Consider the following 13,347-nt stretch of genomic DNA (forward strand, 5'->3'; position numbering starts at 1 on the left):
TCATATAGCTGAAAAAGGGACTTTTATCTAGAATATGTAAAGAACTCTTACAACTCAATAGACAACCTAGTTAAAAATGAGAAAAGAACCTGAAATGACATTTCTACAAAGGAGGTTTACAAATGGCCAACAAGTGCATAAAATATGTTCAACACCATTAGTCATCAGGGAAATGCAAATCCAAATTGCAATGAGACATCACTTCACACTCACTTTTTGATTAGCTATAATTAAAAAAATGGAGAATAACAATTGCTGGTGTGGATGTGGAGAGAACCCTCCTATACTGCTGATGGAGACATAAAATGGTATAGCCACTTCGGTAAATAGTTTGGCAGTTCCTTAAATTGTTAAACCTAGAAATAATTTATGACCCAGCAATTCCACCATTAGGTATCTAATCAAGAGAAATGAAAAGTATGTGCACACAAAAACTTGTGCACAAATGTTCACAGCAGCACTATTCATAGTAGCTAAAAAGTGGAAACAAGCCAAATGTCCACCAATTGATGAATGGATAAACAAAATATGGTATATACATTAAATAGAGTGTTATTTGACAATAAAAGGGAATAAAGTACTTATATACACTACAACATGGTTGAAACTTTAAAACTTTATGCTAAGTTAAATAAGCCAGTCACACTAACTGGAATAAAATAAGAAGTGAATTTTTGTGAAGTCTAATATTCTTGTATGTTTTCTAAATGATGATTTAAATTATTTGTGTAACAGGCAAGTTTTATATATATATATATATATGAATTATATATATGTAAAATATATGTAAACATGAATTTATAAAATTCATGTTATCTAGTAGCCATCCATATTTATCAGATAGGAAGAACTGCATACCATTCATTTTTAAATGTGTTACAAATAAATGCAGTTTTATAAGTATAGGGATGAATGTAATCACATTTCCCCTAACTGCTCATCTCATGATTATTCATACTTTTTTTCCTTTAAACACACAGCCTAATTCCAAAATAATTGGTCACAATTATCTTTCCTCCTCCATATGCCTGTGTATGATGAGGTCTTCAAAGGGAAATAACCATGTTAATAAAATGTTTATTGTCATTGTATTCTTATTATAGTCTTTCAATAAATATTTGTTGCCTAAATAAAATGATGATATCTTTTTAAAATAAAAGGGAAGCCAGTAGCAAAAGTCCACATATTGTATGATTCCACCTATACGAAATATCCAGAATAGGGAAATCTATAGAGACAGAAAGTACATTAGTGTTTTCCTAGGGCTGAAAAGTTGGGGGGAAATGGAAAGTGACTGCTAATGGGTAAGGGCTTTCCTTTGGGATTATGAAATGTTCTAAAACTAGATTGTGTCAATGGTTGCACAATTCTGTGAGTATACTAAAACAATTTTATAAGGGTGAATGTTTATATAACTTGTATCTTAATAAAACTGGTACAAAAGAGTATGTGCTAGCATATATTTTCTTTACAGTGGTGTGAAACCACACATATGCAGAACATGAACTATTTCTTGAAATAAGTCCAATTCTTATAAGAGAGAAATGTTCTACAACCTTGTTGGGTACATCACTGAAAGTGTATTACACAGAAGAGATCTTTTGATTAGTTAATTATATTGTGAGTTAATTATATATATAAACTTGAAAACAATCATAGAACTAGGACATTGGTGGCCATGTGAATCTAAATGTTTTCATATACACTCCAACAAAGGAGTAAAATCAGCTAGGGGTGTAAACAAAACCACACATGACCCATGTCTTAAGCATTACTAGGAGACCATACCACAAATCACATTGAGTGATTTGCATACGTTGATCATCCTTGCATCTTAAATAAAAATCCCATTTCATCATGGGGTTTAATCCTTTTAATTCACTGTTAAACTCATTTTGTTAGTATTTTATTGAAGATTTTTACATCTATGTTCATTAGGAACATTGACTTGCAGTTTTCTTCTGGTGTCTTTGTCTGGCTTTGATATCAAGGTGATGCTGGTCTCACAAAATATATTTGAAAGTGTTCTGTCTTCTATTTTGGAAGAATTTAAGAAGAATTGATATTAATTCTTCTTTGAATGTTTGGTAGAATTCACCTGTGAAACTATCTGGTCCTAGACTTTCCTTTGTTGGGAGGTTTTCAATTACTGTTTTAATCTCCTTATTTGTTATTGGCCTGTTCTGGATTTCCAATTTGTTTTAGTCTTGGAGGCTTGTATATTTCTAGGAATTTATCCATTTCTTCTAGGTTATCCCATTTGTTGACATAAAATTCAAAATAGATTTTTATGATCCTTTTTGTTTCTGAGGCAGCCATTGTCATATGTCCTCTTTCATTTCGAATTTTATTTGAGTCTTCTCTTTATTTTTCCTTAGGTAATCTAGATAAGAGTTTATCTTTTCAGAAAACCAACTCTCAGTTTTATAGACTGTTTCTTATTGCTTTTCTAATCTTTATTTATTTCTACTCTAATCTTATTGTTTCCTTCCTTTTGCCAACTTTGGGCTTAATTTGTTCTTTTTCTAATTTCTTGAGGTGTAAAGGTAAGTTTTTTATTTGAGATTTTTCTTCTTTTTTAATGTAGGTATTTATCACTATGAACTTCTCATTTAGCACTGCTTTTACTACCTTTCATAAGTTTTGGTATGTTGTGTTTTGTTTGTTTTTCTTACAATATTTTTAAAATTCCCTTTTGATTTCTCTTTGACCCAATGGTTGTTCAAGTGTGTATTGTGTATTATCCATGTATTTGTCAATTTTCCTGGTTTCTTTCTGTTATTAATTTCTGATTTCATTCTACTGTGCTCAGAAAAAGTACTTGGTATGATTTTAGTCTTCTAAATTAGTTAAAACTTGTTTTGTAACTTAATATGTGATCAATCCTGGAGAATATCCCATGTACTGCTGAGAATAAGGTGTTTTCTTCCACTCTTGAGTGAAAATTCTGTATATGTCTGTTAGGTTCATTTGGTCTATAATGTTATATAAGTCAGCTGTTTCTTTATTGATTTTCTGTCTAGATGTTCTATCCATTATTAAAAGTGGGGGTATTGAAGTGTCCCACTATTATTGTATTGCTATCAATTTCGCCTTTCAGATCTGTCAATATTTGCTTTATATATTTAGATGATGTAACGTTGGGTGCATATATATTTATAATTATTTCATCTCCCTGGTGAACTGACCCACTTCCCATTATAATGACTTTATTTCTAGAGACAGTTTTTTATTTTAAGAATTTTATTTTATTTTATTTTTAACATCTTTATTGGAGTATAGTTGCTTTACATTGTTGTGTTAGTTTATGCTGTAAAACAGAGTGAATCAGCTATATGTATACATATATCCCCATATCCCCTCCATCTTGTGTCTCCCTCCCAACCTCCCTATCCCACCCCTCTAGGTGGTCACAAAGCACCAAGCTGATCTCCCTGTGCTACGCAGCTGCTTCCAACTAGCTATCTATTTTACATTTGATAGTGTATATATGTCAATGCTACTCTCTCACTTCGTCCCAGCTTACCCTTCCCGCTCCCCGTGTCCTCAAGCCCATTCTCTACGTCTGCATCCTTATTCCTCTCCTGGCCCTAGGTTCTTCAGAACCATTTTTTTTAAAGATTCCTCATATATGTATTAGCATATGGTATTTGTTTTTCTCTTTCTGACTTACTTCACTCTGTATGACAGTCTCTGTGTCCATCCACCTCACTACAAATAATACAGACAGTTTTTGACCTAAAGTCTATTTTGTCTGATATAAGTATAGCTACCCCAGTTTTCTTGTTACCATTTGTGTGGACTATGTTTCCTACCCGTCCACTTTCAGTCTATGTGTGTCCTTGAATCTAAAGTGAGTTTCCTGTAGACAGCATAAAGTTGGATCTTATTTTTTATCTATTAAGCCACTGAATATCTTTCTTTTTTTTGATTGAGGATTTAATCCATTTGCATTTAAATAATAATAATTGTTGTGTTTACATCTTTATTGGAGTATAATTGCTTTACAATGGTGTGTTAGCTTCTGCTTTATAAAAAAGTGAATCAGCTATACATATACATATGTTCCCATATCTCTTCCCTCTTGCATCTCCCTCCTTCCCACCCTCCCTATCCCACCCCTCTAGGTGGTCACAAAGCACTGAGCTGATATCCCTGTGCTATGTGGCTGCTTCCCACTAGCTATCTATTTTACATTTCATAGAGTATATATGTCCATGCCACTCTCTCACTTTCTCACAGCTTACCCTTCCTCCTCCCCATATGCTCAAGTCTATTCTCTAGTAGATCTCTGTCTTTATTCCTGTCTTACCCCTAGGTTCTTCATGACATTTTTTTTCTTAAATTCCATATATATGTGTTAGCATACGGTATTTGTCTTTCTCTTTCTGACTTACTTCACTCTTTTTGACAGACTCTAGGTCCATCCACCTCATTACAAATAGCTCAATTTCGTTTCTTTTTATGGCTGAGTAATATTCCATTGTATATATGTGCCACATCTTCTTTATCCATTCATCCGATGATGGACACGTAGGTTGTTTCCATTTCCTGGCTAGTGTAAATAGAGCTGCAATGAACATTTTGGTACATAACTCTTTTTGAATTATGGTTTTGTCAGGGTATATGCCCAGTAGTGGGATTGCTGGGTCATATGGTAGTTCTATTTGCAGATTTTTAAGGAAACTCCATACTTTCCTCCATAGTGGCTGTACCAATTCACATTCCCACCAACAGTGCAAGAGTGTTCCTTTTCTCCTCACTCTCTCCAGCATTTATTGTTTCTAGATTTTTTGATAATGGCCATTCTGACTTGTGTGAGATGACATCTCATTGTAGTTTTGATTTGCATTTCTCTAATGATTAATGATGTTGAGCATTCTTTCATGTGTTTGTTGGCAGCCTGTATATCTTCTTTGGAGAAATGTCTATTTAGGTCTTCTGCCCATTTTTGGATTGGGTTGTTTACTTTTTTGATATTTAGCTGCATGAGCTGCTTATAAATTGTGGAGCTTAATCCTTTGTCAGTTGCTTCATTTGCAAATATTTTCTCCCATTCTGAGGGTTGTCTTTTGGTCTTGTTTATGGTTTCCTTTGCTGTGCAAAAGCTTTGAAGTTTCATTAGGTCCTATTTGTATGTTTTTATTTCCATTACTCTGGGAGGTGGGTCAAAAAGGATCTTGCTGTGATTTATGTCATAGAGTGTTCTGCCTATGTTTTCCTGTAAGTGTTTGAGAGTTTCTGGCCTTACATTAAGGTGTTTAATCAATTTTGAGCTTATTTTTGTGTATGGTGTTAGGGAGTGATCTAATCTCATACTTTTACATGTACCTGTCTAGTTTTGCCAGCACCACTTATTGAAGAGGCTGTCCTTTCTCCACTGTACATTCCTGCCTCCTTTATCAAAAATAAGGTGACCAAATGTGCGTGGGTTTACCTCTGGGCTTCCTATCCTGTTCCATTGATCTATCTTTCTGTTTTTGTGCCAGTTCCATACTGTCTTGATTACTGTAGCTTTGTAGTATAGTCTGAAGTCAGGGAGCCTGATTACTCCAGCTCCATTTTTTGCTTTCAAGATTGCTTTGGCTTTTTGGGGTCTTTTGTGTTTCCATACAAATTGTGAAATTTTTTGTTCTAGTTCTATGAAAAATGCCAGTGGTAGTTTGATAGGGATTACATTGAATCTGTAGATTGCTTTGGATAGTAGAGTCATTTTCACAGTGTTGATTCTTCCAATCCAAGAAAATGGTATATCTCTCCATCTATTTGTATCATGTTTAATTTCTTTCATCAGTGTCTTATCATTTTCTGCATACAGGTCTTTAGTCTCCTTAGGTAGGTTTATTCCTAGATATTTTATTCTTTTTGTTGCAATGGTAGATGGGAGTGTTTTCTTGATTTCACTTTCAGACATTTCATCATTAGTTTATAGGAATGCCCGATATTTCTGTGCATTACTTTTTTATCCTGCTACTTTTCCAAATTTATTGATTAGCTCTAGTAGTTTTCTGGTAGCATCTTTATGATTCTCTATGTATAGTATCATGTAATCTGCAAAGAGTGACAGCTTTACTTCTTTTCCAATTTGGATTCCTTTTATTTCCTTTTCTTCTCTGACTGCTATGGCTAAAACTTCCAAAACCATTTTGAATAAGAGTGGTGAGAGCGGACAACCTAGTCCTGTTCCTGATCTTAGTGGAAATGCTTTCAGTTTTTCACCATTGAGGACAGTGTTGGCTGAGGGTTTGTCCTATATGGCCTTTATTATGTTGAGGAAAGTTCCCTCTATGCCTACTTTCTGCAGGGTTTTTATCATAAATGGGTGCTGCATTTTGTCAAAAGCTTTCTCTGCATCTTTTGAGATGATCATATGGTTTTTCTCCTTCAATTTGTTAATATGGTGTATCACATTGATTGGTTTGCGTATATTTAAGAATGCTTCCATTCCTGGGATAAACCTCCCTTGATCATGGTGTATGATCCTTTTAGTGTGCTGTTGGATTCTGTTTGCTAGTATTTTGTTGAGGATTTTTTCAGCTAAGTTCATCAGTGATATTGACCTGTAGTTTTCTTTCTTTGTGACATCCTTGTCTGGTTTTGGTATCACAGTGATGGTGGCCTGGTAGAATGAGTTTGGGAGTGTTCCTCCCTCTGCTATATTTTGGAAGAGTTTGAGAAGGATAGGTGTTAGCTCTTCTCTAAATGTTTCATAGAATTCGCCTGTGAAGCCAACAGGTCCTGGGCTTTTTTGTGTTGGAAGATTTTTAATCACAGTTTCAGTTTCAGTGCTTGTGATTGCTCTGTTCATATTTTCTATTTCTTGCTGATTCAGACTCAGTACATCGTGCGTTTCTAAGAATTTTTCTATTTCTTCCAGGTTGTCCATTTTATTGGCATAGAGTTACTTGTAGTAATCTCTTATGATCCTGTGCATTTCTGCAGTGTCAGTTGTTACTTTTCCTTTTGCATTTCTGTTTTTATTTGAGTCTTATCCCATTTTTTCTTGATGAGTCTGGCTAATGGTTTATCAATTTTGTTTATCTTCGCAAGCAACCAGCTTTTAGTTGTATGGATCTTTGCTATCATTTCCTTCATTTCTTTTTCATTTATTTCTGATCTGATCTTTATGATTTCTTTCCTTCTGATAACTTTGGGGTTTTTTGTTCTTCTTTCTCTAATTGCTTTAGGTGCAAAGTTGGTTGTTTATTTGAGATGTTTCCTGTTTCTTAATGTAGGATTGTATTGCTATAAACTTCCCTCTTAGAACTGCTTTTGCTGCAGTTTTAGGTCATCGTGTCTCCATTGTCATTTGTTTCTAGATATTTTTCGATTTCCTCTTTGATTTCTTCAGTGATAAGTTCTTTATTAAGTAGTGTATTGTTTAGCCTCCATGTGTTTGTAGTTTTTACAGATCTTTTCCTGTAATTTATATCTAGTCTCATAGCGTTGTGGTCAGAAAAGATACTTGATATGATTTCAATATTCTTAAATTTACCAAGGCTTGAATTGTGACCCAAGATATGATCTATCCTGGAGAATGTTCCATGAGAAATTGAGAAAAATGTGTATTTTGTTGTTTTTGGATGGAATGTCAAAAAAATATCAATTAAGTCCATCTTGTTTAGTGTATCATTTAAAGCTTCTGTTTCCTTATTTATTTTCATTTTGGATAATCTGTCCATTGGTGAAAGTGGGGTGTGAAAGTCCCCTACTATGAATGTGTTACTGTCGATTTCTCCTTTTATGGCTGTTAGTATTTCCCTTACGTATTGAAGTGCTCCTATGTTGGGTGCATAAATATTTACAATTGATATATGTTCTTCTTGGATTGATCCCTTGATCATTATGTAGTGTCCTTCTTTGTCTCTTCTAATATTCTTTATTGTAAAGTCTATTTTGTCTGATATGAGAATTGCTACTCCAGCTTTCTTTTGGTTTCCATTTGATGGAATATCTTTTTCCATCCCCTTACTTTCAATCTGTATGTGTCTCTACGTCTGAAGTATGTCACTTGTAGACAGCTTATATATGGATCTTTTTTTGGTATACATTCAGCCAGTCTGTGTCTTTTGGTGGGAGCATTTAATCAATTTACATTTAAAGTAATTATCGATATGTATGTTCCTATTTCCATTTTCTTAATTGTTTTGGGTTTACTATTGTAGATCTTTTCCTTCTCTTGTGTTTCCTGCCTAGAGAATTTCCTTTAGCATTTGTTGTGAAGCTGGTTTGGTGGTGCTGAATTCTCTTAGTTTTGCTTGTTTGTAAAGTTTTTTATTTCTCCATCAAATCTGAATGAGATACTTGCTGTGTAGACTAATCTTGGTTGTAGATTTCTCTCCTTCATCCCTTTAAATATGTCCTGCCAGTCCCTTCTGGCTTGCAGAGTTTCTGCTGAAAGGTCAACAGTTAACCTTATGGGGATTCCCTTGTGTGTTATTTGTTGTTTTTCCCTTGCTGCTTTTAATATGTTTTCTTTGTATTTAATTTTTGACAGTTTGATTAATATGTGTCTTGGCATGTTTCTCCTTGGATTTATCCTGTATGGGACGCTCTGTGCTTCCTGGATTGATTAACTATTTCCTTTCCCATATTAGGGAAGTTTTCAAGTATAATCTCTTCAAATATTTTCTCAGTCCCTTTCTTTCCCTCTTCTTCTTCTGGAACCCCTATAATTCGAATGTTGGTGCTTTTAATGTTGTCTCAGAGGTCTCTGAAACTGTCCTCAGTTCTTTTCATTCTTTTTTCTTTATTCTGCTCTGCAGTAGTTGTTTCCCCTATTTTATCTTCCAGGTCACTTATCCGTTCTTCGGCCTCAGTTATTCTGCTATTGATCCCTTCTACAGTTTTTTTTAATTTCATTTATTGTGTTGTTCAGCATTGTTTGTCTCATCTTTAGTTCTTCTAGGTCCTTGTTAAATGTTTCTTCCATTTTCTCTATTCTATTTCCAAGATTTTGGATCATCGTTACTATCATTATTTTGAATTCTTTTTCAGGTAAACTACCTATTTCCTCTTCGTTTGTTAGGTCTGATGTGTTTTTATCTTGCTCCTTCATCTGCTGTGTGTTTTTCTGTCTTCTCATTTTACTTATCTTACTGTGTTTGGGGTTCCCTTTTTGCATGCTGCAGGTTCGTAGTTCCTGTTGTTTTTGGTGTCTGTCCCCAGTGGCTATGCTTGGTTCAGTGGGTTGTGTAGGCTTCCTGTTGGAGGGGACTAATGCTTGTGTTCTGGTGGATGAGGCTGGATCTTGTCTTTCTGGCAGGCAAGTCCACGTCTGGTGGTGTGTTTTGGGGTGTCTGTGGACTTATTATGATTTTAGGCACCCTCTCTGCTAATGGGTGGGGTTGTGTTCCTGTCTTGCTAGTTGTTTGGCATAGGGTGTCCAGCACTGTAGCTTGGTGATCGTTGAGTGAAGCTGGGTGTGGGTGTTGAGATGGAGATCTCTGGGAGATTGTTGCCATTTGATATTACGTGTAGCTGGGAGGCCTCTTGTGGACCAGTGCCCTGAAGTTGTCTCTCCCACCTCAGAAGCACAGCACTGACTGCTGGCTGCAGCAGCAAGAGCCTTTCATCCACACGGCTCAGAATAAAAGGGGGAGAAAGTAGAAAGAAAGAAAGAAGGAAAGAGGGTAAAATAAAATAAAGTTATTAAAATAAAAAAAGATTATTAAGAGTAAAACTTTTTTAAAAAGTAAAAAAAGAAAAAAAAAATACGGACGGATAGAAACCTACGACAAATGGTGAAAGCAAAGCTATACAGACAAAATCTCACACAGAAGCATACACATACACACTCACAAATAGAGGAGAAGGGGAAAAAATAATAAGTCTTGCTCTCAAAGTTCACCTACTCAGTTTGGGATGATTCGTTGTCTATTCAGTTATTCCATAGATGCAGGGTACATCAGGTTGATTGTGGAGATTTAATCCGCTGCTCCTGAGGCTGCTGGGAGAGATTTCGCTTTCTCTTCTTTGTTCCCACAGCTCCTGGGTTTCAGCTTTGTATTTGGCCCCACCTTTGCGTGTAGGTCACCTGAGGGCGTCTGTTCTTCGCTCAGAGAGGACGGGGTTAAAGGAGGAGCTGATTCGGGGTCTCTGGCTCACTCAGGCCTGGAAGAGGGAGGGGTACAGATGCGGGGCGAGCCTGCGGCGGCAGAGACCGGCGTGACGTTGCACCAGCCTAAGCCGCGCCGTGCATTTTCCCGGGTAATTTGTCCCTGGATCCTGGGACCCTGGCAGTGGCAGGCTGCACAGGCTCCCCGGAAGGGAGGTGTGGAGGGTGAGCTGTGCTAGCACACAGGCTTCTTGGTGGCGGCAGCAGCAGCCTTAGCGTCTCATGCCCATCTCTGGGGTCCGCGCCTTTAGCCGTGGCTCGCGCCGGTCTCTGGAGTTCCTTTAACCAGTGCTCTTAATCCCCTCTCCTTGCGCACCAGGAAACAAAGAGGGAAGAAAAAGTCTCTTGCCTCTTCGTCAGGTCCAGACTCTTTCCAGACTCCCTCCCTGCTAGCCGTGGTGCACTAACCACTTCTGGCTGTGTTCACGCCTCCAGTCCTCTCCCTGCGCTCCGAGCAAAGCCCGAGCCTCAGCTCCCAGCCCCGCCCGCCCCGGTGGGTGAGCAGACAAGCCTCTCGGGCTGGTGAGTGCTGGTCGGCACCGATCCTCTGTGCGGAAATCTCTCCGCTTTTCCCTCTGCACCCCTGTTGCTGCGCTCTCCTCCACGGCCCCGAAGCTCCTCCCCTCCACCACCCGCAGTCTCTGCCGGCGAAGGGGCTTCCTAGTGTGTGGAAACCTTTCCTCCTTCACGGCTCTCTCCCACTGGTGCAGGTCCTGTTCCTATTCTTTTGTCTCTGTTTATTCTTTTTTCTTTTGCTGTACCCAGATACGTGGGGGAGTTTCTTGCCTTTTGGGAGGTCTGAGGTCTTCTGCCAGCGTTCAGTAGGTGTTCTGTAGGAGTTGTTCCATGTGTAGATGCATTTCTGATGTATCTTGTCAGGGCAGGGGTGGCAGTGTGACCTGGGGGGCTGCTCATCGCCGACCAGTGTGGGGCGCGGCCTGGGGGATGGTGGTTGACCCTCAGCAGCCAACTTAAATAATTATTGATAGGGAACGATTTACTATTGCCAGTTTGTTAACTGTGTTCTCTTTGTGTTATAGGGGTTTTTTGTCCCTCTTTTTCTCTCTTGCTATTTTCTTTGCATTTATTTCCTTTCCTTTCCTTTCCTTTTTGTATTGATAGGCTTTAATTCCTTTCTCTTTTTCTTTTGTGTAACTTCTATAGGTATTTATTGGGTAGTTATCATGGGGCTTACATAAAATATCATGTATTTATAACAGCTTTTTAAACTAATAACAAATTATCTTCACTTGCATACAAAAACTCTATGCGTCCAAACCACAGTCTTTGTTCTTAGTGGTCCCCAGGAGGCTAGAGTATGCTAAGTCCCATCAGAGCCCTGTGACAGATGAGATAGAAGCCAGTCCATTGAGTAGTAGCAAGAAAAGCTGGGGCACTAGATGTTTGGTCCAATTCCTTCTTTCCCCAGGAGAAGATAGGAGCTGGATTTTATCTTCCATTCCCTGTGCACTAAGCCACAGAGAGGAGTTGTTGCAGATGTCTGCACACTTGTTCAGACAACATGCTGTTTTAAACTGTTGCTTGGCTCTCCGTCATCCACAGGGACCTAGCTAATGCTGGACAGTATCAGCTCTCAGAGACTTGTGGACTAGAAGCCAGCCCTTTGGGTAGCAGCCAGAAAAGTTGGGGGACTAGAGGTACAGTCCAATTAACTCCTAACATGCTGGAGGCAAACTGCCTTCTACAGTGGCTGTATTATTTTGTATCCCACCATTAGTGAGTGAGAGTTCTTGTTGCTCCACATCATCCCCAGCAATTGGTGTTATCAATGTTTCAAATTTTGGCCATTCTAATATGTGTGCAGTGATATGTCGTCGTTGTTTTAATTTTCAGTTCCCTAATGACACATGATGCTGAGCATCTTTTCATATACCTACTTGTCACCTGTATATTTTCTTTGGTGAGGCATTTGTTCAGGTTTTTTGCTCATTTTTAAATCAAGTTGTTCATTTTCTTATTGATTTTCAACAATTATTTGTATATTTTTTATAATAGTCCTTTATCAGATGTGTCTTTTGCAAATATTTCCTGCCAGTGTGTGGCATGTCTTCTCATTCTCTTGTTCACTAATGATTTTTTTTACCAAGGTACAAAGTCAATTCTGTGGCAGAAGGAGAGCTTTGTTAACAAATGTTGCTGGGACAATGATGGGATATGCAGATGCGAAAAAAAAAGGAAAAAGAAAAAAGGAAGGAAGAAAGAATTTTAACTTTAATCCATTTCTTCCACCATATACAAAAATTAACTGAAATGGAGAATAGAAATAAATATAAATCCTAAAACTATAAACTTCCAGATGAAAAAGAGAGAAAAAATTTCTGTGACCTTAGGTTTGACAAAGATTTCTCAGATATGACACAAAAAGGAGTAGAGGTGACAGTGGTGGTGGTATGAAGTAAATATTTATGTATCTTAGCATAAAGTCAATAGATAATATCTAAAAATGTTTTTAAATAGTAGTATAAGCATATGATTTGAAATTAATTTTTGAATTTTACTTAAAGAAAAATGTTAAGTAATGATTATTAGAAGAAACAGCTAAAGTATTTAAAAAGTGGTTGCCTCTGAAGAACTGGACTGGTGATAGGAAGAACTATTACAAGAAAAGGTCAGTTTGGAGCATGACAGAGGTTTGGATGCTGTTCATCACTTTAAGGACAGCATTCCTTGTGGAAATGTCAGCAAGGCTATTTCAGTTAGTTTCCAGAGAGTAAAGTTTAGAATGCCCCAGAATCTTAATAATAGCTAAACGGTGGGTAAAAGTACTGTATCCAATAATTCCTGAACATACGGACTATTTAATATTTTATTTATGCTGGAAGTAAGGAAGTCACATGGTTTCTACAACATTCCCTCCGAAAGCATATCTACTATTAGTATAAATACTGGTAGATTTGTTCTTGGCTAAAGTGCAAGCTGGTGTAAGAGTGTATAATTTGGCAGGTTGGGCTGAAGCAGTTGTAGGCAGAGATGCTGCCTCAATAACATCAAACAGAGTTGGAATAGCATACACAGCACAAGATTTGCCATTATCACCTTTTAAATATGAACCATCAGTGAACCATGAGTGTTACTCAGAGGAATTTCCTATAGATCATCACGAGGAGTCAGGAGGTGATCCGTCAACATTAAGCAGTTGTGAGGATCTCCATTGGTGACAGAGGGGAGAAGAGTAGCAGGATTAAGGTTACTACAACATAAAAGAGTTA

The sequence above is a fragment of the Pseudorca crassidens genome, chromosome X (assembly GCF_039906515.1).
Source record: "Pseudorca crassidens isolate mPseCra1 chromosome X, mPseCra1.hap1, whole genome shotgun sequence".
NCBI lineage: Eukaryota > Metazoa > Chordata > Mammalia > Artiodactyla > Delphinidae > Pseudorca > Pseudorca crassidens.